This window comes from Rosa chinensis, chromosome 5, assembly GCF_002994745.2.
Source record: "Rosa chinensis cultivar Old Blush chromosome 5, RchiOBHm-V2, whole genome shotgun sequence".
Classification (NCBI taxonomy): Eukaryota; Viridiplantae; Streptophyta; class Magnoliopsida; order Rosales; family Rosaceae; genus Rosa; species Rosa chinensis.
This window is the reverse complement of record NC_037092.1, coordinates 25,761,207-25,787,526: the sequence shown is the minus strand read 5'-3', so window position 1 is coordinate 25,787,526 and position 26,320 is coordinate 25,761,207. Positions and strand designations below refer to the sequence as shown.

At 37.8% G+C, this 26,320-nt stretch overlaps 1 long non-coding RNA gene across 4 annotated transcripts; it reads left to right on the top strand.

Annotated features, from left to right (window-relative positions):
• Positions 1 to 24,459, top strand: LOC112167031. Of its 4 annotated transcripts, none has more exons than XR_005799182.1 (7): positions 1 to 210; positions 302 to 439; positions 3,849 to 3,923; positions 4,220 to 4,300; positions 4,388 to 4,536; positions 4,627 to 4,722; positions 24,442 to 24,459. It is a non-coding gene; the product is annotated as an uncharacterized LOC112167031 (long non-coding RNA). The 4 variants fall into 4 exon arrangements; XR_005799181.1 differs by lacking the exon at positions 24,442 to 24,459 and adding an exon at positions 6,036 to 6,228; XR_002923564.2 differs by lacking the exon at positions 24,442 to 24,459 and having other exon boundaries at positions 3 to 210; positions 4,210 to 4,300; positions 4,627 to 5,081.
• Positions 24,460 to 26,320: the final 1,861 nt, after the last annotated feature.

Sequence of the window (26,320 nt, the reverse complement as noted above, 5' to 3'; positions counted from 1 at the left end):
TTCGCTGTCGTTGTAGGGTTAGTGACCAATTATTTTATCTTTTTCTTCTTTTTTTCCAATGAATTTTCAAGCGGCAAACTTTTAGAGATATATCAAACCTAAACTCGCATACCTCGAGGTGAACGAATCGAAAGCTGGACTCCATCGCGTTCTTCCCTCGGCAACGACTCCGACTCCGACTCTGACTCCGTCAGATTGAATCTTCGCAAGGTTTTAGTCTGTCATTTGTTTCGCTTATCGCTAATTTCTTCATCCTAAGATCTATGAGTTTTCATTCTCTTTTTAATTTCTGGAATTTCAGGAAGCTTAGTGTACGAATCTGAGGACAATTCGAGAACCGGAGAATCACAATCAGCGGTTGCAGATTTTGATAATCTGAGAGCTTTGGTCACTAGCAATGGATTCGAAGCTTTGGCACCGAATTTTGATTGCGATTCAGGTACGATTCCATGTAAAATTGTAATCCGAAGCTTTCTTGTGCCTATTCGGTTGCTCAGAAAACGATACAGAATTAAACGAACTTGAAATTTGAACCGCTGGTTGTTTATTTTGCTCTCAATGAACTTGAAGATTTTGTTTTCCGTAGAGATGAGCCAAAAGTGTTATTCCTCTTTGGCAGAATTGGTTATAACTTACAACTATTCCACAAAATTTATAGGGATTCCATTTTTGTAGCTGTTGTTTGGTTTTTCTTTGTAGTTTCAAACTTGAATCTGCATAAATTAAAGAACATTTTTGCGTGTGGTGATTATGGAATTGTTATCTTTCTGGCTGCATTTCGATTAGTTTTATTGTGACAAAATGGTATTAGAGAGGGAAGTAGACTCCCAGGAATAATAACCTGTGGGAAGGAAGGAATTTTTGGAACAATGGTTGATAATGAAATGGTTTCACACTTCAGTGGTATCAAAGATTTTATCCTGGATGTGTTAAAGCTTTAAATAATCAGAAGTTAAGTATATTGATTTCTGTCATTCTAGTGTGATTCTATTTTTAGTGCTCCAAGTGTCCTTATAGTTTGTTTCTAGTTCTCATGTATGGATATTGATTTATTTTGTTGGTGTGTTCCTTCCATTTACTTGTTATGGAAAACTAAACTCCCTTTAAGCCTCATATAACTGTTGTTTTCTTTATATCAGTTTATATTGTGAATATGTTGAGATTTACTTTGTTGGCATTGATCGTACTTGTTGGACTCATTATAATTATTGCTGTTGAATTGGGTTCTTGGTGAATCTCTGAGAGGCTAGTCTAGTGTCATTGCCTCTGTTTGGCAGTGGGTAATGGGATTTTTGATGTGTTTTCAAGAAGAACATGGATGTATTCAGTGTTCTGTGTTTGTAAGCATATCACCTTTTGCATCAGCAAAATTCTGCTCTGATCTGGGTTGGTTAGAATATTAGAAATAAGAAGAATGTAGTGTTAGAAAATCTTAGATCATGATTTCAAAGCTTTAATAATTATTATGCCATAGATCAATGCCTTCATGCTCTAAGTGTTCTGTGAAACATTATTGAGATATCTTATGTAGAGGTACAGGTCTTCACCTAGTTGGAATCTGCAAAATATGGAATTGAAAATTAATTCCATAGTAGCATTGCAATTTCAACAAGTGTTCTGTGTAGATGTAATACCATGATCATAAAATTTGTCTAACCATGTGGTTTACTTACCTTTTGTGCAAGTAGGCAGTCCATGCCAAATCTTATAATAGTGTTTTGTTTTTTTGTTGAACTGTTGGAACAACATTATGTCTTTCCCCAGAAACCTATTCTTATGGATGGTAAATATTTCATTATAAATTTAGTGGAGCTGTTGACTGACTGAGCAGGCAGAACAAAACGATGTCATCAGTTTAAAGGTCAACCCCCTAGGATCACCTAATATGCTCATTAAATTATCACCACCTTGAAGCTAAGAAAGTTATCTCTCTGTGCCACCAGAAACTAAGGTATCTTCTGAGTCTTAAGTCCTGTTTTATGTAGAACTAGGAAATTGAATTCTGCATAGACTTCTATATGGACTTTGACTGTAATGAAAAAAAAAAAAACAAAGCTTTCTTTACATTCTAGATTCTAGATATATCCTGTGGCTGTATGCTCTCATGACAAATGACTGTTATGATATTTTTATGTACTGAAGATTGCTTTTAACTGGACATTTGATTATATGGAAGGATATCTGTTGTGCCAACTCTAATCATGTCTTAATTTTTGTAGTGATTATTGAAAAAAAAAAAAGAAAAAAAAAAAGGATGTTGTGAGTAGTTAGACCTCAGTATTTTCAATCAATTTGATATCAGGGTTAATGTAGGTACAGACTTTTAAGTTTTGCTGGAATGTTTGTGCATTTCATAGTATAATATCACTGTAAGGCCATGACTCCGAGTGTATGTGGCATGGATCACTTGAACCTATCTTTTACTCATTATAGATTGAATTCCAGGCTTTGACATTTGTTTGGACTCTCTAAGCATGAGTGATGAATTTGATAAGAAATACTATTTTGCTTCCTACTGTTCTATTTTTCTCTGCAGCGATGTGTATGATAGATGATTTCATCTCAGTTTTCTAATCCTTTCGAAAGCATATATAGACTAGCCATTTTGTCTGGGATTGTAATTGATTGTGCAATATATACAATGATATAAATGTTTCCATCTTTGAATAAGCATGATGGTGGTTTTGTTGACTGTGAATCCATGGTAGACACTAGGCTAACTGATTACTATCTATGTAGGTATTCCTAGCTGCTATGATTTTGGGTATTGGTTTTAAACTGATAGAAAATTATTGTAGTTGTCCTTCTCAGAATAGAATGCTGGTGCAGTTTCTTTCATTTTCCCTTTTCTGGAATAATAAGTCCAGTAATGGGGGTTGGATTTCCTCATTTTAGTTTATATATGAATCTCATAACACTAATCACTGAATGTGAATAAGATATTTGGTTTCCATTTAACGTTTGTGTTCTTTGGATAGCATTAAGATTGAATCAAAATACTAGATATGCATTTACTTTCTGAGGTTTGTGAACTCGTCTATGAATCAACGTCTTCTTAGACTATTTTGGGCTATATCAGGCCTGCGGGCTCCTAAGTTTCTGTAGATATTCCTAAGTAAACGTAGCTGAATTTTCCTTTCTTTCTAATTTCTTGGGTCAGTGAGCTAATATATATAAACCAAGGAGGTCAGAATTTGCATGGTGTGATAATGGACCTTCTTCAAATGTATACTCTGATCACCCTTGGTTAAATTTAATTCCTTAATTGCAATCGATACTTTAGATACAATGGTGTTAAATCTTTTAGCATGCATATGATTGAACCGGATTCGCATGTCACCTGACTATTGGGATTTTGTGACTCCTTTTGGACATGTATCTACCCTTGGTTTGGATTGCAATCGGTCTTACAGTATATAGGTGCCATAATACGATGACTTGCAATTTTGATGTTAGCTAGGACCCCATTATGAACAGGTTATAGAGGCTGTATAAGACTAGAATTTATACACAGCAAGTTACTTCATAGCCATTAAATATGGCAAATTTTATTGGGAAGCATAAGTATTTACAAGTGAATAATATTAGTATCCTAGCAAAGTTTAAATTGAGTTCTTCTGATAAATTTGGAGGAAGAAATTTTTTGAAGGGCGGTAGATTGTGACATTTATCATCTGCATTCCAAACACGAAACTAACTCATAATAGTAGACTAAAATGATCATATGAGTTCTGGATTTATGAACTTCTTGCAATGAAGCAGAGATCTGTAAGTTAGCCAAAAGTGTATCTCAGTTAAAGTATTATCACTATTTCCTTATCTTGTTTTGTTGAACCCTGTGGATGTAGTGAACTTCGTTGGTCATCGAGTTCTTCCCCCAACTCCGACTCTGTCGATCTTCTCCTCCAACGAATTACTTGATTGTAAGTATCTCTTTCAATCATTGAGAGGCTTGTTGAACTGATTTCACTTCATGATTGAGCTATTTGACAATCAATGAAGTCAAAGGTGTATTTCAATAGTGTTTATAGGGCATAGCTAACTTACTTTGTGAAACACTAGCTAGGCATCCTAAATGTTTGAGCCAACTGAGGTGTATTTCAAGATGTTCCTTTGGGTTATCAAGTTTTCAAAAGTTCCTGGGTATTCTAGTTACTTGTCCTTAACTGTCAGATGGCATAAATAGATTTATAGCTTACAAATTTAAAGTCTACTGCAGAAAATACAACCTTCCCCTCAGAAAATACATTAGCACAGCTTCACTATGAGTCAAAGTTGTACATGCTTCTTCAAGGAGGAAGTGAGTTTACTCTATAGTTTCTTTTCTTTTTTCCTGAGTTCACTGTTAGAAGCCAAAATAAACTTATATATTTGCTTATGTATTTAGCGGGTGTACCCCATCTTAAATGGTTCGGAGTTGAGGGTGAATATAATGTCATGGTTATTGACCTTCTTGGCCCAAGCCTAGAAGACTTGTTCAACTATTGCAATCCGAAGTTCACTTTGAAGACAGTTTTAATGCTTGCAGATCAATTAGTAAGTTATTATATTAAAGGATGGTTGATGTTTTCATATGAGAAAAATGGACATGGCTCCCATGCTTATGCTTCCCCCTTATTTCTGTAGATTAACCGAGTGGAGTACATGCACTCACGGGGATTTCTTCACCGTGACATAAAGCCTGACAACTTCTTAATGGGTCTGGGGCGTAAAGCTAATCAGGTACTTGAGCCTTTAGGGTGCTTGTCTCAAATCATGTTCATAACTTTGTGTTTTCATGCTTGATTGGAATCTTTTCAATTGCTGCTTAAGACTCTTTGTGGTTGCTTCCATTGTGATTTTGGATGTCGAGGTGTTGAATATCTTGGGAAAGTAATTTCATTCTAATAAAGGCAAATGTAAGCCATATATGATTACTTCATGGGGATTGATGTGGGATGTAAAAACAGAGCTAAACAACATGTTTGGTTAATTTACAAGAAAGAAGTTTGACCTTTATATGCTGACTGTTATTAGTTTATGTTTTGTTGTGCTAGTTGAAACAATAAGCATGTTGCTATAAATGATAATGACTATTCATGCAATAGGTATTGCTTAATGTATGCGATTGACAGACTCGTAATATATGCGATTGACATACTTGTAATGTGCGATTGATTAGTATAGCTATTATGTATTGCCTTTTGTATACATGATGTAACCCTATATAAACCTCATGGTGAGATGAATACAATACAATGATCCAATTCTCTACAACACGTTATCAGCACGATACTCTAACCCAAGCCCTAGCCAGAAAAAAAAAATCCTAACACCCGAAATTTCTTTCACCAAAAACTGCCAAAAGCTCCTAGCCCTTGCTAGCCATACCGTGCGCTGCTCCTGCAGCCCTTGAGCACCCGTGTGCCTCCTACAGCCCCTGCAGCATCGTCGCACGCTTGCTGCCCCTGCAGCACAGTAGCACGCTCGTTCCTGTGCAGATCAGTTTGTTTGTACACCCGAAACATCTTGATAGGGACCTCAGATCAAAATCCTTCCTTCATCAAAGTTGTTCGTCTCTGACTCTTCTATCTGACCTTCAAATTTCAGCCCTATTGGAGTCATTTTGAGATCTGTACACCATGAGATCTGTACACCATTCGAAGTGGGAGCTATTCAAAAGCGAATCTACTCCGAATTTCAACAAATAAGTTTTAAAGATTAAAGTTCCTGCTTTCTTGTCTTTTAAATTCTTTTATTTTCTGCAGGATTTTCAATATACGAACATGGGTTCGATTATTTAATAAAGCGGAATTGTGGGGATTCACGCTTAACGAACTAAGAGTGTTCGTATGAACTAAGAGTGTTCATAATGCTCGGACTAAGAGTGTCCGTAAGCATTAAATTGTGACCATATTAAAATATTATTGTTTGGTCTAATCCAAAAGAGATTCTTGGAAATTGTTTTCTTGGTAGCATGGCTCGGAAATCTTATTATTTTAGTTTTCGTGGAAGTTTAGCTCCGAAACTAATATATCTTCTCTTCTTATTTTTAGGATGTCGAATGAACCTAGACTCGACTTTCCCATGCTTGACTCAACAGGCTTGGATTACCACAATTGGGTAACCGATATTGAGAACCACCTCACTTCAAAGGGAATATTACCCATAATCCAGGCACCTAACCCGGATCGTGTGTTCGGGCAAACACCTACAAAGCATGCTCAAGCAGTTATCTTGATGCGACGCCATATGGACAAGGCACTCAGATTTGAGTATATGTCGATCAAGGATGCAAGAGAGCTATGGGTAGCGCTAGAAGAGCGCTTTGGCAATGTCTAAGATTCCCTCCTCCCTGACTTGAAAGTTCAATAGAACAATCTGCGCTTTGCTGATTTTAAGTCTGTTGCTGAATATAATTCAAAAGCTCTTCGCCTACAGTCCATGTTGAGGTTTTGTGGACAACATGTCACAGAGCTAGAGCTAATTGAGAAAACTCTCTCCACCTTCCCCGTTTAAGCCATTGTGGTATCAAAGCAATACTGCACTGAAGTCAATGCTGGACAGATCACGAGGTTTCATCAGCTTATCAATCTCATATCTGTAGTTGAGAAACATGATAATATACTCGTGAGGAATTATAATTCAAGGCCCATTGGAACTAAAAGCGTTCATGAGGCTAATTATCATGCACCCAAAAGAGGGCGCAAGGAGCGGAACCCTAAGAATAAGGGATATGAGGGACGTATGGGTCCATATAACCGCCCTAACAAGGAAGTAAACCGCAAGTTTAGTGCAGATACACTTGGTGGCAATGCCACACGTGGGAGAGGTGGTCGTGGTATCCCTGGTCGTGGTGGAGGCGCCATGGGTCGTGGTGGTGGCGCCAACCCTCCTAGGGAATATGCACAACGAGCACCTCAGTTAAAGGGAGGAAACCACAATGACATGTGTCATCGATGTGGATCAAGTGAGCGCAATGCAAGGCAAACGAGCAACTAGCTTCAAGATACAGGGCATACAGGGACCTGAGGGAGCAAGAAGTGTACCTTGCAGAAGAAGAAGAAAATGGTGGAGACATCCATCTCACCAAAGAGGACTTCGAAGCTGACGATGAAGTGCACAAGGATGCCGCAGACTTTGATTAGATTAGTCCTTTTATTTTCCAAGAATTTTTGTAATGGCAATATGTCTTAGTCAATAAATGACAATTGTATTAAACTCTTTCTTATGTGGTGCACCAAATGAAATATGATGTCTAGGAAAGTCATTGAGATTAATGGTACTTAAGAGAGCCTCGCTCCACCAACATGTCTCTCTATTTTCCTGGTTATATTTGATTGGAGTTACCAAACGGATAGAGTGACTACAATGTGTCTTAGTTTGATTTTATTTTGGATTAGACTTTTTGAGACCTTTGATGTAATCACTGGCTATCTTTATTAATAAAGTATCCTATTATTATTCGATGTCATGGACATGTTTTAAGTCCGAACTTTATTATTTTTCAGTATGTTTCCTGGAGAGTTGGAATGCCTTGTTGATAGTGGCACCACACATACTATATTGCGACATAGGCAACTATTTCTATGGATGACGCCTAGTCGATCTTCTGTGACTACGATGGCTGGACCATCACAATTGATTCATGGTCGAGGACCAGCTCAATTTATGTTGCCAAATGGCATAAGTATTAATGTCACCGAAGCTGTATATGCTCCTAGGGCTGGAAGGACCCTATTGAGTTTTAAAGATATAAGAGCCAATGGTTTTCATGTGGAAACACATTGTGAGAATGGACAAGAGTTCCTTTGCATCACCTCTAATGACTACGGACATAAACGAGTATTAGAGAAACTTATGTGTCGATCTAGTGGGTTGTATGCAACCACTATTCGAATTATTGAATCCAACCATGTCAAGTGAGATGACTTATGGGATTCTGACACATATAGGTTTTGGCATGACCTTTTGGGACACTCAGGTCGTGATATGAAGATCCGAATATTAAAGACTTCACACGGACATCCATTTTTCAAAATGAAAAGAAGTCAGAACCAAAATTAGATCCAAGATAGGGCTGGCGCCGCCTACCCCCTGCGGCCCAAAAGTGGTATTGACGCCACCAATACCTCCTTGGTTCCTTTTTCTACTTCTAAAGTCAATTGTGACTTCGTGGCTCAACCGGATACTTCCCTGGTTGCTTCTAAAGTCCATCTTTCATTTTGCAAAGCCTGCTCTTTAGCAAAATTAGGATCGAGACCATCCTATGCAAAAGACACTAAAGAAAATATTCCATTCTTACAAAGAATCCAAGGTGATATTTGTGGACCTATTCAACCAACTTGCGGACCATTTAGATATTTTATGGTGTTAGTTGATGCATCGACACGATGGTCACATGTCATGCTATTGTCCACAAGAAATGCTGCATTTACTAAACTCTTAGCACAAATCATTAAATTAAGGGCTCACCACCCTAATCATCCCATTAAGTCAATTCGTCTTGACAATGCTGGAGAGTTTACATCAAAAACATTTGATGACTATTGCATGTCCATTGGGATTGAGATTGAACACCCTGTTCCTCATGTTCACACCCAAAATGGTCTCGCAGAAGCTGTCATTAAAAGACTTCAAATGGTCGCTAGAGCTTTGGTTATGCACACCAATCTCCCTGTTTCTGCTTGGGGCTATGCAATATTGCATGCAACTGTGCTCATTCGTCTGAAGCCTACTGCCACTCAACCCTTTTCTGCGTCCCAGATGGTTACTGGATATGAGCCTGATGTCTTACACTTACGCATATTTGGGTGTACAGTTTATGTGACAATTGCGCCGCTACAGTGCACCAAAATAGGTCCTCAAAGACGATTAGGCATTTATGTTGGATATGACTCTCTAACCATTATCCGCTATTTAGAACCCTTGACAGGCGATCTATTTACCGCTAGATTTACGGATTGTCACTTTGATGAGATAGTCTTCCCGTCGTTAGGGGGAGATAGGAACAATAATGTTCAACAGGAACGACAAGAATTGTCGTGGTCTGTCCCTACTTTGTCTCATCTTGATCCCCGAACTGCACAGTCCGAAATTGAAGTGCGGAGAATTCTCAATCTTCAAAACGTAGCAGACTCTATGCCTGATGCGTTTTCTAATATCGCTAAAGTGACAAGATCACATATACCTGCTGCAAACATGCCTGCAAGGATTGATGTCCCTAAAAATCATGGACATGGCGCCACCCCTAGGGGTATTGGGCATGGCGCCTCCACCACTAATAGTGATGGCAATGTGGCTCAGGCTGGGCTCCCAGCAAGGAAACGTGGGAGGCCCAAAGGTTCGATGGATTCTTGCCCGAGAAAGAAAGCGAGTTTGGCACAGAAAGATCCATTAATCATCGACATAAATAACCCATCTCATGAAGATATTCCGGATTATGGTTATGTCCAAGAGACATCATTGGGGGACGCTCCAATGTTAGAACCAATTCCAGGGAGTAGGGAGATCTCCATGAATTACACTAGTGTACATCAGATGTTGAATCAAGATTCTATTATCCTTGATGGTGTGTTTGCATATTCTATTGCTCATGGAATTATAGAACACGATGATATCAAACCTCGCTCCGTTGAGGAATGTCAATGAAGAGCAGACTGGTCTAAATGGAAAGATGCGATATAGGTTGAATTTGATTCACTAACAAAGAGACAGGTATTTGGGCCTATAACGCTGACACCCCATAGTATAAAGCCTGTTGGCCATAAATGGGTCTTTGTTAGAAAGCGTAATGAGAAAAATGAGGTTGTTAAATACAAAGCCCGCCTTGTGGCGCAAGGTTTCTCACAACGCCCTGGAATCGACTATGAGGAAACATATTCTCCCGTAATGGACGTTATAACGTTCCGCTACCTTGTCAGTTTGGTAGTTTCTGAAAAACTTGACATGCAGCTTATGGATGTGGTTACAACATATCTCTATGGGGATCTAGATTCAGAGATATATATGAAGGTTCCAGATGGACTTCAATTACCCAAGTCAAGTGGCTCTAAACCACGGAGCGCGTTTTCAATAAGATTGAGACGCTCACTATATGGATTGAAACAATCCAGACGGATGTGGTATAACCGTCTAAGTGACTACTTGATTGGGAAGGGATATGTCAACAATGAAATATGCCCATGTGTGTTTATAAAGAGGACAAGTTCCGGATTTGCAATTGTAGCAGTTTATGTCAATGACATGAACCTAATTGGAACTCTAGATGAGTTAAAGGAAACTACTAAGTACTTGAAATCCGAATTTGAGATGAAAGATCTGGGGAAAACACGGTTTTGCCTCGGACTAGAACTCGAGCACCGTAGTGATGGGATTATGATCCATCAGTCAGCATATACTCAAAAATTATAAGGCGCTTTAATGAAGATAAAGCAAAGCCTGTGAGTACTCCCATGATCAGTCGTAGTCTTGAGCCTAAAAAAGATCTGTTTCGTCCAAGGGATGAGGACGAAGACTTATTAGAGGCTGAAGTGCCCTATCTAAGTGCAATAGGCGCATTATTGTACTTAGCTCAATGCACAAGACTGGATATCTCATTCGCAGTGAACTTGTTAGCTCGACACTGTTTTGCGCCAACATGTTGCCATTGGATTGGCATAAAGACAATCTTTCGATACTTGAGAGGTACGATTGATATGGAATTGTTCTATCCCTACAGAGAGAAAAGAAATAACGGAAGTGTGGGATCAGACTCCACAAGGAAAAACGCCACCTTCCGTGCTCCTCCTCCTTTCTGACGCGGGCGGAAGTAACCCTAGGTTTACAAGCAATAAACCTAAAACAAAGAGTCTGGAGTCCACCAGAGATAAAAGAGAAAACTCTCAATTTTGATTGATAATATCATAAAAGATAGTTCTGCAGCCGTTTAAGGTTGCTTATATATGAGAAAATAAACCCTAGGGTGACTAACAATGAATCCCTAAAGCCCACGGGTTAAAACAAAACAAATCCAAAATAAACTAGAAAACCTAAAATAAAAAGAATGTAAAACTAACCTAAAAATATTAAATCACGAATCGGATAATTAAGACGATACATTTTGCCCTAAATCTGATAGGGCTCACTAAAGTGAGTCTTGAAGATCTCGTCGTTCCCATTCTGGAAAGGTATCATGCATTTCAAACGGACATTCTGGCCAAAAGTTAGTCAAATCTGATTCAAAATCAAAACCTGACTTTTCGCACGAGAAACCCGAAAAGTCCAAAACCAAATCTTCTTGAATATTCCAGCGGCTAGTAACCTGATTACGCGTGAGTTACTTATTTTCCAATCACTCTTCGTGATTCTACACCGCTTCTTTACTTTTATGGTTTTTCGGCTAAACTGGATCCATTCTCGTCCTACATCATTCTCCTCCACTATGAAAGAACTCGCCCTCGAGTTCATCTTGAATAAAGGACAAGAATAGGTAGACAAAAGACCTGAGAAAAAATTAGACAATTGAACCTGTGGATTATTGGCCTGATCCTCTACAAATTTTGATGGCACAATCATGAACCCAACGCCAAAGATGAGTCTGTCATATGCACTTTGGATGTCATAGGCAACCTTAGTAGATTCTTCACAGCTCTCAAGGTTGTATTCTTGAATAACATCTGGCTCTGAATGATTTATTTTAGGCTCCAAGACTTCATCAGTACAAATAACCATGTCTTCATGAGCAATTTCATCTTTAACCTCTTCTTGGTCTTCATCCATGAATTCTTGTGGAGGTTCTTCCATTAGAAATTCTTCTGGCTTTTCTTCAATTAAACTATTAATCTCAACCGGCAAAGAAAACTTGGACTCTAACTTCTTCTCGAAAACCATAGGAGGATAATTCTTGATGTTCTTCCTTCCAGGCTTGATTTTAATTTTGTGTGACTCCCACCTAAATAAATATGTGTCATCTTTGCAATAACCACCTTTGACGCTTTCATGCCATGGCCTTCCAAAAAGCACATTAGTGTCATCCATGTCAATCACATGACAAGTAATCTCTTCTTTATAAAATTTTCCCATAGAGACAGGAACTTTACAAACCTCTGTTACTTGTGCATATTCATCTTCTCCAAATGGAATCCAGTATGGATCACTCAGCTTCATTGTCGGCAATTGAAAATAATCCACAATTTTGTTTGCTACAAAATTCTCTCGTAGACCACTGTCAATTATTACAGAGCATACCTTGTCTTTGATGACACATGTAGTTCGGAAGTCGTCGTAATCCGGCGTTGTGAATATCCAATGTTCCATGTTTCTTCTTTCTTCTTTTTTTTTTTTTCCTTTTTTTTTTTTTGATTGATGAGGTTGTCCTAGGGCAAATCCCTTGGTATGTTCCTCTTTAACGAAACTTTCTTTGATAGATACTCTACGACCAGCGTCGTTGAGTTTGGTGGTAGTGAACTTCTCCCTTGGATCATCGTCTGCTAAGAAGCGGGCGAAACCCGCTCTGATACCAACTGATGCGGGCGGAAGTAACCCTAGGTTTACAAGCAATAAACCTAAAACAAAGATTCTGGAGTCCACCAGAGATAAAAGAGAAAACTCTCAATTTTGATTGATAATATGATAAAAGATAGTTCTGCAGCCATTTAAGGTTGCTTATATATGAGAAAATAACTCTCAATTTTGATTGATAATATGATAAAAGATAGTTCTGCAGCCGTTTAAGGTTGCTTATATATGAGAAAATAAACCCTAGGGCGACTAACAATGAATCCCTAAAGCCCACGGGTTAAAACAAAACAAATCCAAAATAAACTAGAAAACCTAAAATAAAAAGAATGTAAAACTAACCTAAAAATATTAAATCACGAATCGGATAATTAAGACGATACATTTTGGCCTAAATCTGATAGGGCTCACTAAAGTGAGTCTTGAAGATCTCGTCGTTCCCATTCTGGAAAGGTATCATGCGTTTCAAACGGACATTCTGGCCAAAAGTTAGTCAAATCTGATTCAAAATCAAAACCTGACTTTTCGCACGAGAAACCCGAAAAGTCCAAAACCAAATCTTCTTGAATATTCCAGCGGCTAGTAACCTGATTACGCGTGAGTTACCTATTTTCCAATCACTCTTCGTGATTCTACACCGCTTCTTTACTTTTATGGTTTTTCGGCTAAACTGGATCCATTCTCGTCCTACATCACTTTCTATCAAAATGACAACGATGTCTTGATGGGTTTTGCTGATGCAGGGTATCTCTCTGACCCTCACAAAGGTCGCTCCCAAATGGGTTATGTCTTTACCATGGGAAACACTGCGATATCTTGGAGGTCTACAAAGCAGACCCTTGTTGCTACTTCCTCAAATCATGCAGAGATTATCGCTCTACATGAAGCCGTGCGAGAATGCATATGGCTAAGGTCTGTAGTTAGACACATTCGAGAAACTTGTGATTTGAAGTCTACCACAGATGAACCTACATGTATTTATGAAGATAATGCAGCTTGTATTGAGCAAATGAAGTTAGGTTTCATCAAGGACGACCACACCAAGCATATATTGCCTAAGTTCTTTTACAATCAGCAACAACAAACACTTCTAAATATTGAAGTGAATCAAATCCATTCAGAGGATAATGTAGTGGACTTGTTTACCAAGTCGTTATCTAAATCCACCTTCGAGAAACATGTGAAGAGCATAGGATTAAGAAAGTTATCTGAACTCCCATAATTGTAGAAATCAGGGGGAGACCTTGACATCCGGGGGAGGTATGATGTCTACATGTTCAATCTCGAAGAGTGAAGGACGTGTTGTGCTATTTTTGCCCTTCGACCAGAGTTATTTTTGTCCCATAGGGTTTTTGTTACCGGCCAAGATTTTTAGTAAGGCAACGATCAAAACTTCATCACCGAGTTTGAGCGGCACAAGGGGGAGTGTGGAAGGATGTCGACTACTCTACATTCACGCGTGTTGTGCTCTTTTTCTCCTTCGACCAAGTTTGTTTTTTCCCACAGGGTTTTTATTACTTGGCAAGGTTTTTGAAGAGGCAACTTAGAAGTGCATAGCAAAGGCAACACTATTGACATGGAATATCCAAGGGGGAGTGTTGTAAATGATAATGACTATTCATGCAATAGGTATTGCTTAATGTATGTGATTGACAGACTCGTAATGTATGCTATTGACAGACTAGTAATGTATGTGATTGACATACTTGTAATGTGCTATTGATTAGTATAGCTATTATGTATTGCCTTTTGTATACATGATGTAACCCTATATAAACCTCATGGTGAGATGAATACAATACAATTATCCAATTCTCTACAACAAATTCCTTGTTTTTGTGCATAGCCTTTAGCTACCAACCTAGCTTTGTACCGTGATCTTTCCTTTTTAGCAAACACCAACTTGCAACCAATTGCTCTCTTCCCATGCGGTAACTGAAGCAACTCCCATGTTTTATTCTTGTGAAGGGACTTCATCTCCTCACCCATAGCATTTCCCCACTCTACACAATCTGCATGTATGACAGCTTCTTCATAAGTAGTATGAATTTCTTCTTCAATAACTAGAAGTGCATAAGTCACCATATCATTAAGCCAAGCTGGCTTCTGAGCATTCCTTTTTCCCTTTATAGTTGCAATTGGTCCATCTTGTTGTGTAGGCTCTTGGATTGGAGCCTCTACTTCAACACTCATGCCCTCAATATTTAAATCATTTGAATCAATAGTAGGACTCACTAGATCAATTGGAGTTTCAACAATTTTTTTTCTTTAACCCCACCTGCTGCAAATTCTCTACGGTCATTCTCTGCTCTTCAGAATTTTTCTACTTGTTCTGATCAACCATAATAGCCTCATCAAAACTCACATCTTTGCTTACAACAACTTTCTTCACATCTAGACACCAAAGCCTAAATCCCTTAACACCCTCATTAAATCCCAAGAATATAGCGTTCTTGGCCCTTGGATCAAGCTTGCTTTCCCTGACATGAAAATAAACAAGACAACCAAAAATATGTAAATAATGATAATTAGTAGCAGGTTTACCAGACCATACCTCCATGAGAGTTTTTCCCTCAAGTGCAGCAGTAGGTAACCAATTAATGAGATGACTTGCATACACAACTGCCTCAGCCCAAAATTCTTTGCCTAATCCAGCATTAGACAACATACACCAAATTTTCTCCAATAAAGTCTGATTCATGCGCTCTGCCACCCCATTCTGTTGTGGTGTCTCTCTAACTGTGAAGTGTCTCACAATGCCCTCATCTTGACATAGTTTCAAGAACGGATCAGATTTGTACTCACCACCATTATCTGACCTGAGCCTCTTAATTTTTCGACCGGTCTGAGTCTCAATCATCTTCTTCCACTTTACAAATATATCTAAGACTTCATTTTTATGCTTCATGGTGTACACCCATACTCTTCTAGAGAAGTCATCAACAAAAGAGACATAATAATGCTTACCTCCCAAAGATGCAGTTTTGGTAGGTCCCCCCATACATCAGTGTGAACATAATCTAGAGTACCTTTAGTCTGATGAACTGTGGTGCCAAATTTAACTCTAGTCTGTTTTCTCAAGACACAATATTCACAAAATTCTAATTTTCCAGTCTTTGTACCTTTCAATAGACCTTGCTTCACTAATCCCTGCATTGCTTTCTCACCAGCATGTCCAAGACGCATATGCCGTAATTTTGTATTGTCTGCATCATCATCATCTGTAGTCTCAGATATTGCTGTTTCACTTGTCACTGTCCTTGTAGAAAATACAAATTTATGAACCTTTCACCTCTCATCATCACAAGTGAACCCAAGATAACTTTAGCAACTCCACATTTCAATGTAATTGTTTGCCCTTTTGATTCTAAAGTTCTCAAAGAGATAAGATTTTTCTTCAAATTTGGAACATACCGGACGTTAGTTAACTATCTGACTACTCCATCATGCATCTTGAGACGAATTGTACCAATCCCTCTTGTACTACAAGGACTGTTGTCTCCCATCAAAACTACTCCATCATTCAGCTCCTTGAAAGTAGAGAACCATTCCCTATTAGGACACATATGATGTGAACAACCTGAATCCATAATCCACTTGTCAGAATAACCAATTGCAGATGAACTAGCCAAAGCAAACTCAATCTCATCTTCTTCAAAATCTTCAAAAGCTGATGAACAACTCAAAGCAAAATCAAAGTTGTCATCTTCATCATCTCTTACAACATTCACTTCAGAACCCTTCTTGTCTCTGTTCTTGTTTCTTCCAATGACCTTTGTTGCGACAAAAAACACACTCATCTTTTGCAGGAAATTTACTTCTTGACTTGGAACGAGATTTACCTCTTTTTCCAATAGATTTTTTCTCATCAGCTCTACCCCTTACTACAAGTGCTTCACCTGACACATTCTAAAGTTGCTTCTCTTTCTTTCGGCACTCATTATTTATCAATGAATTACACACATCATCAAATTTCACATCTTTCTTTCCATGCAACAAAGTTGTAATCAAATGCTCATACTCGTCAGGAAGATAATTTAGCAAACAAAAAGCTTTATCCTCATCACTAATTTGCACATCCAAATTAGCAAAATCTACAAGTATCTTATTGAAATCACTTATGTGTTCAGACACAGAGACACCTTGTCGATAATTGAATCAGAAAAGTAGCCTCTTCAGGTGAAACTGGTTTTCAGCACTCTTGATCATATATTGGTCTTCTAGTTTCTTCCACAACTCTTTTGCAGAAGTTTCTTTCATGACAAAGAATTTCTGATCTTTTGCAAGGCACATTCTGATAGAACCACAAGCCCACTTGTTAATTCTCGCCCACTCCACATCATCTATGTTTGCAGGTTTATCTTCCAGAGCTATATCCAATTCTTGTTGACACAAGACATCCATCATCTCACACTGCCACATGCCAAAATTGTTGGTGCCATTAATCTTTTCAACTTCAAATTTGGCATTACCAATTGATAGCCTAGAAGTGGACCAACGCGAAGAGCCTGAAGACTCAACCCCTTTCTTTTTCTCGTCAACCATGGTTTTCAATCAATCACTATGCCAAAAAGGCCTTCAAACGACAGAACTGTTCTGTCGTTTGAACGAACAAAAATATGTCGTCTAGTACGGTGTCGTCTCTTGGGGGCATCAGACGACAGAAGTGTTCTGTCATCTGATTTTTCAGACGACATAAAAAAATAAAAGTCTTGTGTTGTCTGATGAGTTTTGCATTTTGGGAACATTGTGATCTGTATCTTTAAAAACATTCAAACAACAGTTTTGTATTGTCTGATTAACAGAACAACCACAGTATTTTTTAAATACTATTGTGTGAAGCATATTTGCAAGACTTATTTGTGTGGTCTGAATGTCCTTAAATAAGAAATATGAAGACTCGTATGTAGTGTCTTCTCTCATACTTAAAGGTTGTGCTAATTTACTTTAAACGACAATTATGTGTGGTCGTAAAAAGCATCAGAGAACAATTATGTGTCGTTCTAGGGTACGTTCAGATGACAATTAAGTGTTGTTTGAAAGGTTTTGAAACTGTACTTATGTGATGTTGATAAATGGTTAAGACAATAGATATCATATTCTTTCTGTTATGTTAGTTTCATTACAACAACAATTTACTGTCGTTTGAGATTGTTAACATGACAAATATTTGTGAAATAATGACAAACAATAAGTAATTCACTTTATTGAATAAGGACACAGTTACATAGTTGCTATCTCCAAAATACAGTACAAAATCTAGATTTTCTAGGTTGATGTGCTCATATATAGTATAGAATTGCCTCTAAGCATTGTGTCGAGTCTGGAGGAAAAGCTAATGTAAATTCTAAGACAGATATATACTGCAATTTATGCTTGGGTTGTCATTCAATTCCAAGTTTGTAGGACCATGAGTTTTATCTCCTCCATGGAATCCACGGATTGGGGATTGTTGCACTAACTGATAGACCATCAAGTTATCAAAGCCATGCTTTTCATAGCTCATGAATGCACCCAATGCTCCAAGAAACCCTTCGTACCTTGAAAACATTGATTTGGCTTCACCTTTAGACATGTAAAGAAGGACCAGAGGAACGAGATTGTAATAATAAATCATGAGAAATGATGGATGAGTAAAAACCAAACTTCATCATGTTCGCGGTTCAGCCCAGAAAGGAATCATTTGTGACATCAGCAAGGGAATTGTTCTATATAAGGAATAGAAGATACTTACGTGAAGGTTAAGATCGTACCTTAGACGGGAGGTAAAAAGAAGAAATTTGAGGTGCATCTCCTAATGTCAGAGATATATACAGGAACATTACCAGATAGGTTACCTGATATGATATAGGACAAGAAGAATTAAAATGCCTATTTCAGTATAAGGTCAAGTATAGTAAAGTTTGCAGTATGGTCAAGATATCATGAAGACATTTATCTCTTGCATATTGCTTGAGTAATGTAAAAACATCGAAGTCTGGGACTTACTATTATGGTTGTAACATCAGCAGTACTTTCTCTTTTTAACTCTTCCTCAATTGAGCTTTCGGCTGAAAATGAGAGATCAGTTCCAAGACAGCACCAGTAGTTTTTCCTATAAACATATTTGCTCCAGATCTCAATATCAAGTATCATTAGTATAAAAGTTTACGAAAATCAATATATTTGCTCCATATTTGCATAAAATCTGAAATGCCCACAGGAAACAGCAACAATGCAATGCAGGATGTGCATTGCACAGTGTTTAAACCTTTGCTAACTGAATAAAAGCCTTCTCCCAAGCCAGTGCATTCCCATTCTCATTTCCTACATTATCAATTGCGTTATTAATTGAGTAGGTGACTATGAATGTAGAAGCCTGGAATTTGAAGATCATCATAGAATTAGCATACAGATAGATATCATAGAATTACCTCATAGTAGTAGTTTATGGAGATTCCTCCCAAGGCAATGCTTGGATCAAGTGGAGCTTGAAAGGCACTTAAACATGTATCTGCAGAAGAATAATGTTACAGGTGAAAACAAGGCGAGGTAACTAAATATACAATAATCAAATAAAATGTCAAAAACCACAAGACAATATGAGCAGGAAAAAGGAATACATTTTCCAACAGTAACAAAAATGAAAGGAAAAAAAAAACAGTACTAGAAATGAACAACAACAGCAATGGAGTCCATGGTATAAGCATGACTCCGAAGATGAGCATATTTCCACATTACTGTTCTACTGACTAATAGACCATAACCAAACAACCGACAAGGAACAATTCAATTCAGATCAGAACAAAACAACAATAGAAGCATAAACCTTTACCTTTTTTGTGTTGCGGAAAATAACAGCCTGTGTAATTGTAAGAGTACCATAAAGATCACATAAAAGTATCAAGTAAACCTACATAATCATAACTGATTTCAGACCAGCAATCTAATTTTGACAGGACTATGCAATATTAGATCTTACTGTGATCAGAAACAATATGTACAGAGGGATATAAAATGCAGAAATAAACCTAGAGCTAAGGTAAGATATCTGGGAGAGAAAAGTACATGATCTATTTAGTTTTACTCTGGGAGAGAAGAGTAATGATTGTTACCTACCCACATGTTTGTTATTTTTTATATAACATCATCAAAATGAGGCAAGAAAGCAGCCTGGAGTCTTTCCTGATCTCATTTCCTCTAGAAATAAACAACAGAGAACACTTAAGCTTCTATGACCAAGTTATAAATGAGCAAGTTTAGAGAAAGCGCATATGTAGTTTTACCTAATATCCTAAGATTTGAATAACTGAAATTGGAAGCTGAAATGAAATTTTTTCAAGAAGGAAAGGCATGGCTTCTATGAAACCATGATGGAGAGAATCGAGAGATATCCAATCTAAACCATATTGCAAAAGAAAACTCTAGATTAATCAATATCCCATCAAATTGCAAAGCATTCTTATCTAATAGACACAAATTTAACCAATTAGATGTTATGAGCTAATTTATCAACACCAAAATGCAACCAAGATAATCATTTAGCTCCAAGATCCAATAAAATCCAAAGCTAAAAGAGGGAAAAAAAAAACTCACAAACTTCAAGATCGCTGCTACAGAACTCATTTTTGCAGCCAAGACAGGCAAGAAGGAACCAGCCCATGAAAGAAGGGAGAACACAGACTTCATCTGATAAAAGTTTTGCTCTTTGATCTCTCTCCTTTCAGGTGTTTTCCTGAACATAGTTCATCCAAACCAGTTTAGAACAAAGGTAGTAGATCAATATATTTCCCCCATTTAAGTCACAATTCCAAGTAAGAAAATGGTTTTGGACTTTGCTTCAACTAAAGAAAAGCAATTACTGCCACTTGAAATCTTATTAAATTTGGTACCCACCTGTCCATAGTATTTAAACGCTAAGATTTATACAGGATTTATGATCCACTGAACTAAAACCGCATATGTTTCAGATGCATCAATGGTTTAAGCAAAACTGCAAATAGACATAATGCCCGCAGAAAAAAGGTTAATAGAAGACAAACCAATGTAATATAAATTTAAGAAAGATACGAACAAAAAATTAATTAATTTCTCTGATGAGCCGACAGCTTCTAGGAAGCAAGAATCATACAGAGAACTCAAAAGATATTTATGAAGAATACCCACTACAAGTTCGAGATGTCAGTAAGAAACATATACAGAGTAAGTTCTTAAGAAAGGAAAATGGGATAGAATGTACCATATATTTCTGGCCATGATGATGACCAAAATGACCAAAATGAGTAAGAAACATATACAGAGTAATCTCTTCTGAACTATAGGCAAATCTAAGGCAACCCATGTTTGTTATGATTTAGTGATTTCCACATTACTATCAACTTGGGGTTCAAGTTTAAAAAGCAGTCTCAATAAGCATGCAAGTGTTGCAGAAAAATGGTAATAGATGTGCGGCAAACATAGTAAAATGAACGACTGCTAAAGAGGAACTTTCTAATTTGGGGTTATATTTGGTTGCTTCATTAGCCAAATCATATTTTATAATGTTACAAATTCCAGACAAGTAAGCTTTCACTCTTGTACATGCAATAAACACAAAACAACCGGCTTTGCCTTTGAATATAGTCGCTTGCGTTAATTCAAGGCTGCCATACCACACACATTCAAAATCGAAACAAACCATATTCATGCTAGGCAGTAACAGAGCACATTAACCATGAGAGCCGAGAAATACCTTTGCTATTGCAGAGGTTATATATTCTGGAATTCCGTGTCACCAATTCTAAGGGGAATTATTTTCGCATCAGGGTACTTCTCCAGGTGCGCATTCCTCCTCCTAGCAATCTAAAACCACCACCCAAACACAACAAAAACGAAATCTTACATAAAAAAAATCAATCACGCAACCACAATCAGCATTATCGCAACCGATTACGATACTCAGAACAGATTAACAAACATAAAAACTTCAGAGATCGATGGTGAATCGAGGACTTCCCTAACAAAATCAACATTAACAAAAGTCCCAAACACAAGCAAAAATGACAAGATTTCATGAAAAACAAACATATTTCTCAAATTAGCAGTCTCAAGATTAGAGCAGTACCTGGACGCCGGAATCAAAGGCTCCATGGACGGAGTTCTCAGGAAGCATCTCAAGGCCGTGGCGGCAACAGACTATTCAACTTGGCCGCTGGCGAAGGCTTCGAATCCAAGGCCATATAGAGGAAATCTGAAGGCGGAGACTCGTTCTCCTTGGCGGCTTTATGCTTTCATGGAGGCTTGCCAGACCTTACTGGGGCGGCTCCATCGTCTCCCGTAAGAAATTGTGGCGCAGATAGACTTCATCTCCGTCAATTTCAGAGAGAGGATTGTAGAGAGAGAATGTGAGATTCGGAGACACAGACAGAGGGAGAGGGAGAGGGAGAGTAGGGTTTGGAAAGACAAGGGAGCGAGAGAGAAGGAGAAGAGAGTTGGTAGATCTTCTACTGAAGTGGCCAGATTTGATAGAAATATGATGAAGAAGTTCAATCTTAGCCAACAAAGAATCGAGAGAGTGAGAATCGAGATTTGAGAGAGCTGAGTGAGAAGGAGAGAGGGCTGGTGTTTGAGTTTTCCTCGCGGTTTCTAGGTCGAGCTGAGAGAGCCCGAGTGAGAAGGAGAGAGAATGAGTGAAGGGTCGAGGTCGATCTCTATAAGCACAGGTCAAAATAATTAGAAAATTTTAAAAGAAGCTCCACACTCGGACAACATTTAAATGTTGTCTGAATGTCACAATATTTTCTAGTCAACTAGGGATTGGTTATTTGAGAGGGAAAAGTACCAAATCAATTTTTGGATATCCCTCCAAATTTGAGATAGGAAATCACAATCTTCTACAACAACAAATATGTGTTGTCTGAATGGTGACCATTTTTTCAAATTGAACGAGTATGGTTTTAGTCTATATTCAGACAACAGAAAAAAAAATTATGTCGTCTGAAAAACTCAAACGACATAAAACAATTCTTATGTCGTCTGAAGTGTGTCGTCTGAAGGACTTTTTGGCATAGTGAATGAATCAATTCCCAATTCAGAACCAGAGCTCTGATGTCAGTTTGTTGTGCGGAAGCGTAACAAACACAATATTGATATGGAACTAGATGAGCAACCAAGCAACGAAAAAAAACCAAACACAAGAACACAAGAATTTATAGTGGTTCACTCAATCAATGTGATTGAGCTACGTCCACTTTCAGAGCCGGTGAGAAATTCCACTATAATCAATTGGAGAGAATACAATTAGAGTTTAAGAATAAACTCTCTACCAAAAATCCCAAATACAATTAGGTTAATTGTCTAATCTCTCACACCAAAAAGTCCCTGCGGCAGCAAGACATATATATATATATATATATATATATATATATATATATATATATTCCCTAGTTAACTTAGGGATACATACATACCCTAATTAACCTAGGCAGCCCACGTGATCACCATGGGCTTCTCTATTATAGATTTTGTCCACCCTTTAATTAAAGCCAATATTCAATGGTAAATGATTGTTAAAGTCAGGATCAATGGAGGTATTGATCTAATTAGCAGCGGGCCACACTCTTTCCTAGTCATCCGATCCTTTTGTCGTGGTATCCAAGCGTGTTATCCATTCCAGTTACGATATAGCCTCGACTGATTGAGCCACCAACATCATGAAAACTAACATGCCAATTGATATGGATGACCGAATTGGAACCTACCAATTACATCAAAATTTAACTAAAACTCGAATGATGTGGGTGCCAATTATATATGTGTCTCCGACACTTTGTTCCACACCATTACTATATGAGTTTACCAAACACGAAATACAAAATCAACCCAAACCATAAATAATAAGAAACTTGAATCCCATCGCTTCACCTTTTGGCAACATCTTGCCGCGTGAAAACGGCAAGTATCTCCACGGGATGTAGGGAGATAGCTCAACCCGATAGACCGCGACTGGTAGGCCCCTTTATTTCGGGGCACCGTCGTTTCCATGGAGCATGCAAAAGGATGAGCAATCACTCCGGAAACTTCCCTTCCTTGGAGGCATCCTGAGGCTCACCTAGCACTACCAGCGCGAGCATAGCCAATGAAACCATACAGTCATGCATGGGGACAGTGTACGCTGCACAGGAATATCAAATCCAGCAATGTTATGTTGGACTCGAATTTCAACGCCAAACTTGGAGATTTTGGGTTAGCTCGACTTGCATGTGTAGACCATGGAAAAGTGTCTCAAACTATGATTGTAGCGGGAAACCATAGGTTACATGGCTATGGAATATGTTACCACAGGAAAGTGGTTGCTCTGGAAATAGCCTGTCAGAGAAAACCCATTGATCCTAAATATGAAGAAATGCAAATAATTATGCTGAAGTGGATCTGGGATGGGAGCTCTATGGAGATAAGAAAATTATCGAAGCAGCTGATCCAAAATTGAGTGGAGATTTTGATGTGATCGAAATAAATGGAGTGCTTAATGATGGTTGGGTTGTGGTGCGCTCATCCAGATCACAATTTCAGGCCTTTGATACAACAAGCAATTCAAGTCCTTAACTTCGAATTTCCATTGCCCGATCTCCCATCAAAGATGTCAATGGCTTTCGCTCTTCCATTATCACTCTCAACGTTGTCCAATGGCGACTACTGGAGGTCAAAGTGAGCCTTCCATCAATTATTCACAGTTCACCACATTGTCTACAACAAGCTCTAATTCATCAGCAAAATTTCTATAAGCAGAGTTACCATTACTTGTTGCTATAGGGTGAGTGAATTTGATAATCTCTGCTATCCTCAAGTTTTTCATGAATTTATGTTATATTTGTATTTTGTTGTATTGTAATCCTTAATATATGTAATGTTCTATGTGAAATTTGATTTCCCTCTTTCGATTTTTCAAGTATTCTAAATTTTCTTCATCTTTCTAAATGTAAATTTTGCCTCAATCCCTCCTCCCAGCAATTCTAATCTCTCCCACGAATTAGTTCCAGATCGACTTCCCTCAGATAGACATTCCTTCACCGACATTGCGCTCAACATAAGGAGTTCAACAAAGTCTTCCCACAATTTTCACACAGGCTTTCGACAGATGGAACAGATCATGTGGAAATAATTGCCATTAGCTTTTATATAAACTGAACAGGACATGAATCTAAAGAAAGTAGGTGTCTGAAATAGCATTATTTCTGCATATCACTTACAAATGAAGCATTGTACCTCCTCTCTAAAAACTATCACTACTACAATAAGATAATCAGACGACGGTGGTTTTGTGTTGTGTGATGATTAGCCTCACTGTGGTCTAAATGAGTGTTGTGTGAATTCACCGTTGTGCAATATCCATTTCCTCAACAGATATTTAGTTCTATTGTGCGAATTCTGTGCAGGCATGTGCCTGGCATGGCATGTGCGGGGGCGCCTCGAAACATTCAGACAACAGAAAAAGAAACTTTGCTGTTTTCTGAGATTCATAACACACAACAGATATAACTCATTCTTTGTTGTCTGAGGCTCATAACACACAACAGATATTACTCATTTTTTGTTGTCTGAGATTAATAACACACAACAGAAATAACTCATTATTTGTTGTCTGAGATATGTAACACACAACCAAAGTGAAATTATCTCCCTTGCCTGTTGATTCACTCAGACAACAGAGATGATTTTATTTCTGTTGTGTGTTATGAATCTCACACAACAGAATTTTATTTTCTTTTGTTGTTGGTTGTTAGTTTACACAACAACTATATTTGGTTAGCTGTGGTGTGAATATTGTAATCAAATTGGGTAACAACCAGTGACTGTTGTAGGAGAAACCTCAATTTTGAACTCTTTTACAGTCATACAACACATTGTTTTGTATTGTGTTATATGACTAAACCTTGAACAACAACAAGAATATCAATATAAATGTTTGTCCAAAATAATGCTCAATATATTACCATATAAACAGTACTCTAATCCATATCATTCAAGTACCATTATTCAAGCATTCATACATTCAAATAACTAGATAATGCACTAAACAAGAGCATTCCTATTTAGCTACACAAGAATATAAAAAAACATTCTTATTCTCTATAGCTCTCATCCTTCAACTGCTTTTGGCTTCAACAAAACCTGGAATGTCTCACTCTCACAATTGGCCTGCAAGATGCAAACTTGTTTAGTGATTTGATGAAAGTTGATAATGTTTGCATCAGGTACAACATGATTTAATGGTTGCAGATCGAAGAAACAAACGAGATAGCAAAACTGCATGGGAATGTGAAGAAAGAGCAGTGAAACAAGAAAACAAAAATGCAGGAAATTAATAGCAAAGAACAGAGAGTGCAAGTGAAACCAAAACCAGCAAAGTCCAAAAATCACAATATAAATACATTGATTTCCACCATTACCACGAGTACATGACTCATGACTCTAGATACAAAATGGACATGTTCTTTCTCTCAAGGACAACAAAAATGAGATTTAGCTTAGCTTAGAAAGATAATACATAGCTTAGCTTAGAAAGATAATACATAGCCGTTCCAACTTTTTTTTGTTTTCACTTTGCTAACAGACCCTCCCAAAATAGAAACAGTGTGAGAAAGGTAATAAAAATTAAAGTAAAATGCAAGGCGAGATAGCAAAGTGATGATTTCATCAATGAGTAGGAGCAAAGTACCTCTAGGATATCTTTGAGTTTGCTCCCTTCTACTCTCAGATCTAGAGATGAGTCACGATGAATTGCAGACATGTCAGGAGTCATGCACATAATATAGCAACGTAAAGACTCGCTAAGACTTACTCAACTTATAAATGGGTTTAATGAAACACATGCAGAAAGCTTATA